Source organism: Grampus griseus (assembly GCF_964374135.1).
Source record: "Grampus griseus genome assembly, chromosome: 14".
Taxonomy (NCBI): Eukaryota; Metazoa; Chordata; class Mammalia; order Artiodactyla; family Delphinidae; genus Grampus; species Grampus griseus.
The window spans coordinates 29,699,009-29,707,440 of record NC_139008.1 but is presented as its reverse complement, the minus strand read 5'-3'; positions in this window follow the sequence as shown (position 1 = coordinate 29,707,440).

Sequence of the window (8,432 nt, the reverse complement as noted above, 5' to 3'; positions counted from 1 at the left end):
CCTTCAATCTCACTCACTCTGCTTCAGCCACACAGGCCTCTCTGCTGTTCCAGCACTGTCCTGCCTCAGGGCCTTTGCACTGGCTGTTTCCCCCTGCCTGAACCACTGGCACCCCAGGTATCAACACGGCTGGCTCCCTCCTTCAAGCCTTTGCTTAAATGTTACCTTCTCAACCAGGCCCACCCTGACCACCCTCTCTGAAATTACAGCCCCTCCCTCACACTCGACCCCATCCCCACTTTTCTGAAACACTTACTACCCTTTCATGAACGACATCGTGTTTATTATTCCACATCTGATGGTGTGCTGCTCACGGATGTGTCCCAGATGCCCAGCACAAGCCTGGCACTGGAATAAAGAGAAGGCAGGCTGGAGGGGAAGTGGGGAACACCTTGATGTCCATGACACCCCCCATTTCCCTTTTCTGCACCCCACCCCCAAGCACATGTAGCCCTGAGGCCCTAACCTGGGAGCATCCCCAGGAAGCCTTATTTCCAGAGCATCTCCGCAAAAAAGACAAAGTACACCGCTTCCCCTTTCACCTCCCCACCCTTCCGGGATGGAAGTTGTCTCCCCCACCCCCATCCTCCCCTCCTCCACCTTCCTGAGCCGCTGAAATGAGACACTGAAATGTGGAAGAAACACTTGCGAAGAACCCCTGAGCAGGTGCCTCTACGATTTCTTCTCCCTCCTGAGCTAGTCAGAGCCAGGGCTAAATGTTCATTACCAGACTTACCGCATTCCGAACCAAAAATATCCTGTCTAAAACTGTCATTTCTTTTAAAAAATTTGATCATTTACTACATGCCAAATCCAATAGGAGCGCATTTAGATCCATTATCTTTTTTTTTTTCTTTGTTGCGCCGGGTCTTAGTTGTGGCATGCAAACTCTTAGTTGCGGCATGCACGTGGGATCTAGTTCCCTGACCAGGGATCAAACCCAGGCCTCCTGCATTGGGAGCTCAGAGTCTTAACCACTGCGCCACCAAGGAAGTCCTTAGATCCATCATCTTGTTTAATCTTCATGACAACCCATCATTCTTAATAAAAACAACAATAATAAATGCATAGCCAGGCATCAGCCTAACATGTTTATTAACTCACTTAATCCTTGCAAGAACCCTAGGAGGTAGGTATTATTATTCTCCCCATTTTACAGATGAGGAAATCAAGACACAGAGAGGTTACGTAGCTTGCCCAAGGTCACACAGTGGGTTAGTGTGAAGCCAAGATCAGAATCCAGAGAGGCTCTTTCTAAAGTCCCTGGTGGTCCAGGGGTTAAGACTCCACACTTCCACTGCAGGGGGCACAGGTTCGATCCCTGGTTGGGGAACTAAGATACCGCAAGGCACAGCCAAAATAAATAAATAAGTCTGTGCGCTTACCCACAGACTTATTCTATCCTGTTTCCCCGAGCAGGGATTCTAAACCCCATTTTATAAATGATGAAGCAACCAAGACCCAAGGCTTTTCCCACTTGTAAGTGTCAGAACCAGGATTTGATCCTAAGACAGGACTGCAAATAAAGCGCCCATTCTAATGCACTGCAGCTGCGGGGTCCCAGTCCAACTCATGTACACACGTGCATGGAACCAGCTTTGACCCCCTGGGAACTTACTGCCCAAGTCACACAATATAAAAGGCCCAAGGACTCCAGACAGAAAAGCCATCGATGTGGAAGAGCTTTGGAATCAGGATTGAGGAGGGTTCCCTCCTCCAAAGCCCTCGAGTGACAAAAGAGGAAGCAGAGGAGAAAGCAGAAGTGAATTGGAACCCAACTCATTTCTAAAACCCACATATGTATTTCCCAGCATCGCAAGCAGGGTGTGACACAAAACAAAATCCTGTGCGGTCATTGGGTGTAGGGGACCCTGGGGGAGCAAAGTGTCCTCTGTGCCCCTAGACGCACACTTCAATGAACCCCCCCACCCCAGGCCATTCCCAGCAGCAATCGTGATGTCTGAGGGGTTCTTTCTTCCTGACCTGCGGATCCCATGCTGGGAATCACTGTGCAGATGCCCCTGTAGCTGTGCATGGATGGGGCATCCCCTCCCCCAAACCTCGCTGATGACAGCCCAACGTGGAGACAAGGCGAATGGCTGTTAAAAAGGAGCTGGACTGGGGCTTCCCTGGTGACGCAGTGGATGAGAGTCCGCCTGCCGATGCAGGGGACACGGGGTCATGCCCCGGTCCGGGAGGATCCCACATGCCGCGGAGCGGCTGGGCGCGTGAGCCATGGCCGCTGAGCCTGCGCGTCCGGAGCCTGTGCTCCGCAACGGGAGAGGCCACAACAGTGAGAGGCCCACGTACCGCAAAAAAAAAAAAAAAAAAAGGAGCTGGACAAACACCTCGTGAAAAACCAATCATGATTTTTCCTCTGCTGCCATTAAGGAGGAAGAAATAGTGCTCTATGTGCATTTACGGAAAGTGGGCTGTAAAATCCTCAAGTGCGAAAAGCAAGTCATAGAACGAGGAGTCGAGAACAATGACGTTATGTGTTAGTAACATCTACAGTAGGGGACTTCCCTGGTGGCGCAGTGGTTAAGACTCTGCCCTCCCAATGTAGGGGCGCGGGTTCGATCCCTGGTTAGGGTACTAGATCCCACATGCATGCCGCAACTAAGAGTTCACATGCTGCAACTAAGGAGCCCGTGTGCCGCAACTAAGGAACCCAAGAGCCTCAACTAAGACCAAGTGCAACCGAATAAATAAGTAGATAAATAGATATTTTAAAATAAATAAAACAAAAACATCTACAGCAGTAGTTTCACTGACGGTCACACCAAGGCATGTGAGACATGAAATTATGTGACTGGGTTAAGACCAGCCACCTTTCTTTTAAAGGAAATGGGATAGAATGGAATAGACTGTCATAGAACAAAACAGAACAGAATAGACAACCCCAGCCAGCATTCCTTATAATAAGCATCATTGCATAAAACTTCTGTTCTACCTATATTCCACTGTCCGTGTGTACTGGGTTACAATGCAAAATCTATTTTTTCATTGTGGCTCATAGCTAAACAAAAAGTTTGAAAACCCCTGATATGGAACATATCTAAAAGAAAGGACCCAACGAACCAACACAGTTTCCCTCTGAAGAGAAGAGGGAGGCAGGCAGGGGCTTTATTTTATACAATTCTATACTATTTGGTTTTTTCTTTTTTAAACAATGAGCATGCATTGCTTTTGCAATAAAATAAAGAACTTTTTAAACCTTTTAGTAAAAATAAACATCGCTGCCTCAGTCTCCAGGAAAGAGGCTGTGCTGTTTGAGCTGTCAACAACTTTTTGATGTGAAAAAGACCAAATCCCTACCCCGAGGGGCTGTGCCTCCCAGCAGGCTATAAGGGCCTCCCTGGTTTTTTTCCACCCGTCCTTCTCTTCCCCTCCAGAAAGCCACAGGATCATCCAGAAAAGGAGACACGCCTTAAGCTGTCGCTCTCCATTTTCGAAAATGGAACAGGCACACCAGTTTGGGGGCTGGATGGCCGGGCAGAGCCCTGGTGATGCGTCTGCTAGCTGGGGAGGCGGCTGGAACGCCCCCTCGCCACACACAGGCCGGTTTTCCTGCCATTTAGAGCAATAGGAGGATATCACAGACTGTTAGGAAAATCAACAGACCCCCCACCAGCCCTGCCTGCCATCCCCACATTGTGTTTTCAGCTCAGTGTTATATCATAAGTATTTTCTATGTTGATAAAGAGCTCTCATAACTCCTTCTTCTAAATGCCTCTTAAGAATCCACGAAGGGGTTACAACAGATGCGTCACGCCCAATGATTCCTATTACAAATCTCACGGCAGTAGATATCACTGGGCACTCAGTCTTTCTTTCCTTGTTTTAGGATTAGTTCCTTTGGGCAAATTCCCAGAAGCGTGATCACTGGAAAGGAAAGTGTAGGCCTTTCCAGCCCCTGAAACACTCTGTCAAACTGCTTTCTGAAAGGGCTGAGACCCACACCTTTTTTGTTTTGTTTTGTTTTTGTTTTTTTGCGGTACGCGGGCCTCTCACCGTTGCGGCCTCTCCCGTTGCAGAGCACAGGCTCCGGACGCCCAGGCTCAGTGGCCATGGCTCACGGGCCCAGCCACTCCGTGGCACGTGGGATCCTCCCGGACCGGGGCACGAACCCGCGTCCCCTGCATCGGCAGGTGGACTCTCAACCACTGTGCCACCAGGGAAGCCCGACCCACACCTTTTTAAGGAACTGCAGGCTGGCATGATTAAGTCACCACCACCTCTGACTCCTGACGTGAAACATCTGTGACCCAGGCACCCTGTGTCAGGAAGTGACACCAATGCAGGAAAGAGAGAGACTTCCTCTCCTACTGTGGGAACTGGCCACGACCTGAGCCACAGCAGAGTGGACCCTCACCCTGGACAGTCCTCGAGGACTCCAGAGGGCAGGGAGGGCGTCACTTCCTCTCCTTCCACAGTGGGAACCTGGAACCCAGGCCCTCAGCATCCCAAAGCCAGGGCTGGGAGGATGGACTTCGTCGGTAGGCTGCTACCATGAAGAATGTGGTCCAGAGCATGTTCTGCTGGTGGCTTAGTCAGGTCGGCTGCTATACCAGAATACCACAGACAAGATGGCTTATAAACATCGCACATTTATTTCTCACAGTTCTGGAGGCTGGGAAGTCCAAGATCAAGGGGCTGGTAGATTCTACATCTGATGAGAGCCCACTTCCCAGTTCTTAGATGACTGTTTTCTCTCTGCGTCCTCACATGGTGGAAGGGTTGAGGGAGTTCTCTGGGGTCTCTTTTATAAGGGCACTAATCCCATTCACAAGGGCTCCACCCTCATTACCTACTCACCTCCCAAAGGCCCCACCTCCTAACACCATCACATTGAAGGTTAGGCTTCAACATATGAATTTGAGGGGGACACAGACATTCAGTCGTGGGAAAATGCTGGGCAAGGAAGACAAGGCCTATGGTTTGTCCAGATGGGGCAGATGGATGGGTGGGGACACAGCTCAGTGTCGGCTCTGGCTTCGGGGACCCCGCAGACCCCCACAAGGCCTGGGTCCTCGTGGCTGAAAAGCTGCAGCTTCCTACTTCCAGGCAAGACCCTTGCACACTTCTCTAAGGGTTGGCAAGGAGGAAAGGAGGTTGCACTTTCCCTGTGTGACACCCCCCCTTCCCAAGGGTATGGAGCCCTCCCCAGCTCAGTGGTGGAGGGGAGAGATTGAGGACAAGAAAGAACAAAAAGAAGGGCTCTGACGAAGCCCCCAGCGGTGTGCTTGTTCTGAGCCCTTCAGCGAGTTACTTAGTATTCTCACAACCGCACCAAGCCAGGCGCCATGGTCCCGGCCGAAACCTATCACCGGCTGCCCAATTAGGATCAAGACCAAACTCTCACCATGGCCTTTGATCTCCGAAGCCTCCAGTCCCCACCTCCAGCTTCCCATTTTCTCCTTAGGGCATCGCTCACTGAGGGTGTGTAATTACCCATGTGGTTAAGATATGCCTTCTTGTTAAATTCATTATGGACCGTTACAAACAGCTTCCCCATCACCTACTTGTGGTCCATCTGATACCGTCTATGTATCCCCACGCCTTCCTCCACCACTGGATTTTTTAAAAATAAACTTTAAAAAAGAATAATTTTAGGGAATTCCCTGGCGGTCCACGCTTTCACTGCCAAGGGTCCGGGTTCAATCCCTGGTCGGGGAACTAAGATCCTGCAAGCCGAAAGGTACGGCCAAAAAAATTTAAAAAGACTAATTTTAGTTTTACAGACTGGATTGTTTCAAAGCAAATCCTTGACATCATATGTCATCTGTAAACACTTTGGGTTGAGTCTCTAAAAGATGAGAACTCTTGAAAAATATAACCACAAAACTACGATGTGCCCCCACCCCTCACCCCAAAATGAACAACTTCTGAATTTCATCCAATGTCATCCAATCTGGGTTTATATTTCCCTGACAGTCTCATAAATGTTTTTAAAAGAATCTGGTTTGTTCGAAACAGGATCCTGTTCACAGTGTGGTCAGCACCTGGCACTCAGTTCATTTGGCCCATAGTAGGTGCTCAGTAAACACTTGCTGGGTTACCAAATGAGAGGAGAAAATAATCAAAATGACAGCTCACATTTTCAGAGTACTTCTCAAGCTGGGCCCCATGCATTTTCTCATCTGTCTAACCCAGGCAGCCGTACCAAGAGGTGATGCCTTTTGTTGTCCCATTTTACAAAGAACAAAACTGAACCCAGAGAGGTGAAGTGACTTGCCTGAGGCCACACAGCGAGGATAGAATAGACCAGTGAAGAGGGCGTGGGGCGCTATCTCACTGTGCCAAGTGCTACCCTTAACCTGACAACAGCCCTCAATCTGCAGGTGAGGAAACTGCTGGGCAAGGCTGGCCTCACCCACACCCAACTGTTCCCCAGCAACATGAAGACAGACAGGCACTTGGCACGATTTTCAGGGCCAGGAGTTAATCCCCTCTCCACCCTAGACCCCATCGTGCCCTGCAGAGGGATTCCTAACCCACTTTCCCTCCTCCAGGAGGACTCCAGGAACATCCTCCTCTGGGCCCCTGAAGGAGAAGCAAAGTCATCTCAGGTTGCCCTAACCCTGTTCGGTCATGCAACAGATATTTATTTCTCATCAGTAGCTGCCAGCCATTGTGGCAGGCCCAGGAGAACAAGTAATGGCTGAGACCAAGTTTAAGTCCAGTGGGGAGAAAGACCTTAAAGGAGACCACCAAATGCATTTATAATGGTCAATGGAAAAAGGGTACGAGGGAAGGATGTAGAGGCTCTAGGTGCATCTGGGTGGGGTGGTCAGGGAGGGCTTCCTGGAGGAGGTGAGGCCAAGGCTGATTTTTTTTTTTTTTGGCTACGCTGCCACACAGCTTGCGGGATCTTAGTTCCCTGACCAGGGATTGAACCTATGCCCTTGGTAGTGAAAGCACAGAGTCCTAACCACTGGACTGCCAGGGAATTCATGGTATTTTTTTTTTGAAGTATAGTTGATTTACAATGTTTCAGGTGTACAGCAAAGTGATTCAGTTATATATACATATTCTTTTTCAGTTACATATATATTTTATATTATATATTCAGCTATATATATATATATATATATATTTCTTTTTTTTTTCTTTTTCAGATTCTTTTCCATTATAGGTTCTTATAAGATACTGACTATAGTTCCTTGGGCTATACAGTAGGTCCTTGTTATCTACTTTCTGTATAGTAGTGTTTATCTGTTAATCCCCAATTCCCAATTTATCCCTCCCGCCCTGGCTGAGTCCTCTTATTATTTATTTTGAACAATTTTAATTAACTAATAAAGTAATGTTAACAATAATAATTCTGAATAACAATAATAATGGCTAACAATTATTGGGTTATATCATTTTGGTGTTTTACATATGGCATCTCCTTTCATCTTTACAATAACCTAATGGGTAGAGACTATTATAAACCCCATTTTATAGGTGAAGGAACTGTGGCTCAGAAAGGTGAAGTAATTTAGCCAAGTCAAAGAACTCAGCAGGTGGTGGAGCTGGGATTTGAACCTAGGCCGGCTTCATCACAGGATACAGCCTCTGATTTTAGTCTTTCCTTTCTGCCACCCTGACAGGCTGCTTGCTGGACCTCAGCCTGGGGCCTCAAGGCATCATTCAAGGTCATGTCCCTTCTCCAATCTCAGACCCTAGGTCCATTACAAGGGGTCAGGGATATGACCAGTCTTCAGAGCCACAGGCCTTGCACAAACCGTGCTTGGCACCCAGCTGCTAGGCTGACAGGCTCTGCAGTTGAAGGAACTGAGTTCAACTGTGGCTCTGGGGCGTACTAGCTGTGTGACCCAACGCAAGTTCGGCAACCTCTCTGAGCTGCTGCCTCTGACCCTGAAAAGTGCAGATGACCGTGGGGCCAACCTTGTGGGGCATTCCAGAAGGAAGGAACAGCAAGAAGAAGGAGATGGAAGCCTGCGGGACATGTCTGGGGGACCAAGTAGCCATGTCCCAAGGACCCAGGGCATGAGGTAGGAAGAGGTAGAAGCTAAAGTCGGAGAACTTTATGTCGGGGTGGTTTATTAAGCACTTACTAGGTGTAAGGGCTGGAGACACGGAGGCCCAAGGAGGGTGATTTTTGTCTGTTTTTTTCACTACTGTATCCCCAGTGCCTAGAAAAGTAGCTGGCAAACAGGAAGCTTTCAGTAGTTGATTTATAAATGAATGAAGGAACAAATCAAAGAATCAATGAGTGAGTGAGGAATTAATGAATGAGTGATTGAATCAATGAATGAGTGAGTGAATTATGAATGAGTAACTGAGTCAATGAGTGAGTGAGGGGACCTCCCTGGTGGTCCATCGGTTAAGAATCTGCCTTTCAATGTAGGGCACGCAGGTTCGATCTCTGGTCAGAGAACTAAGATCCCACATGCCGTGGAGTAAGTAAGTCCGTGCACCGC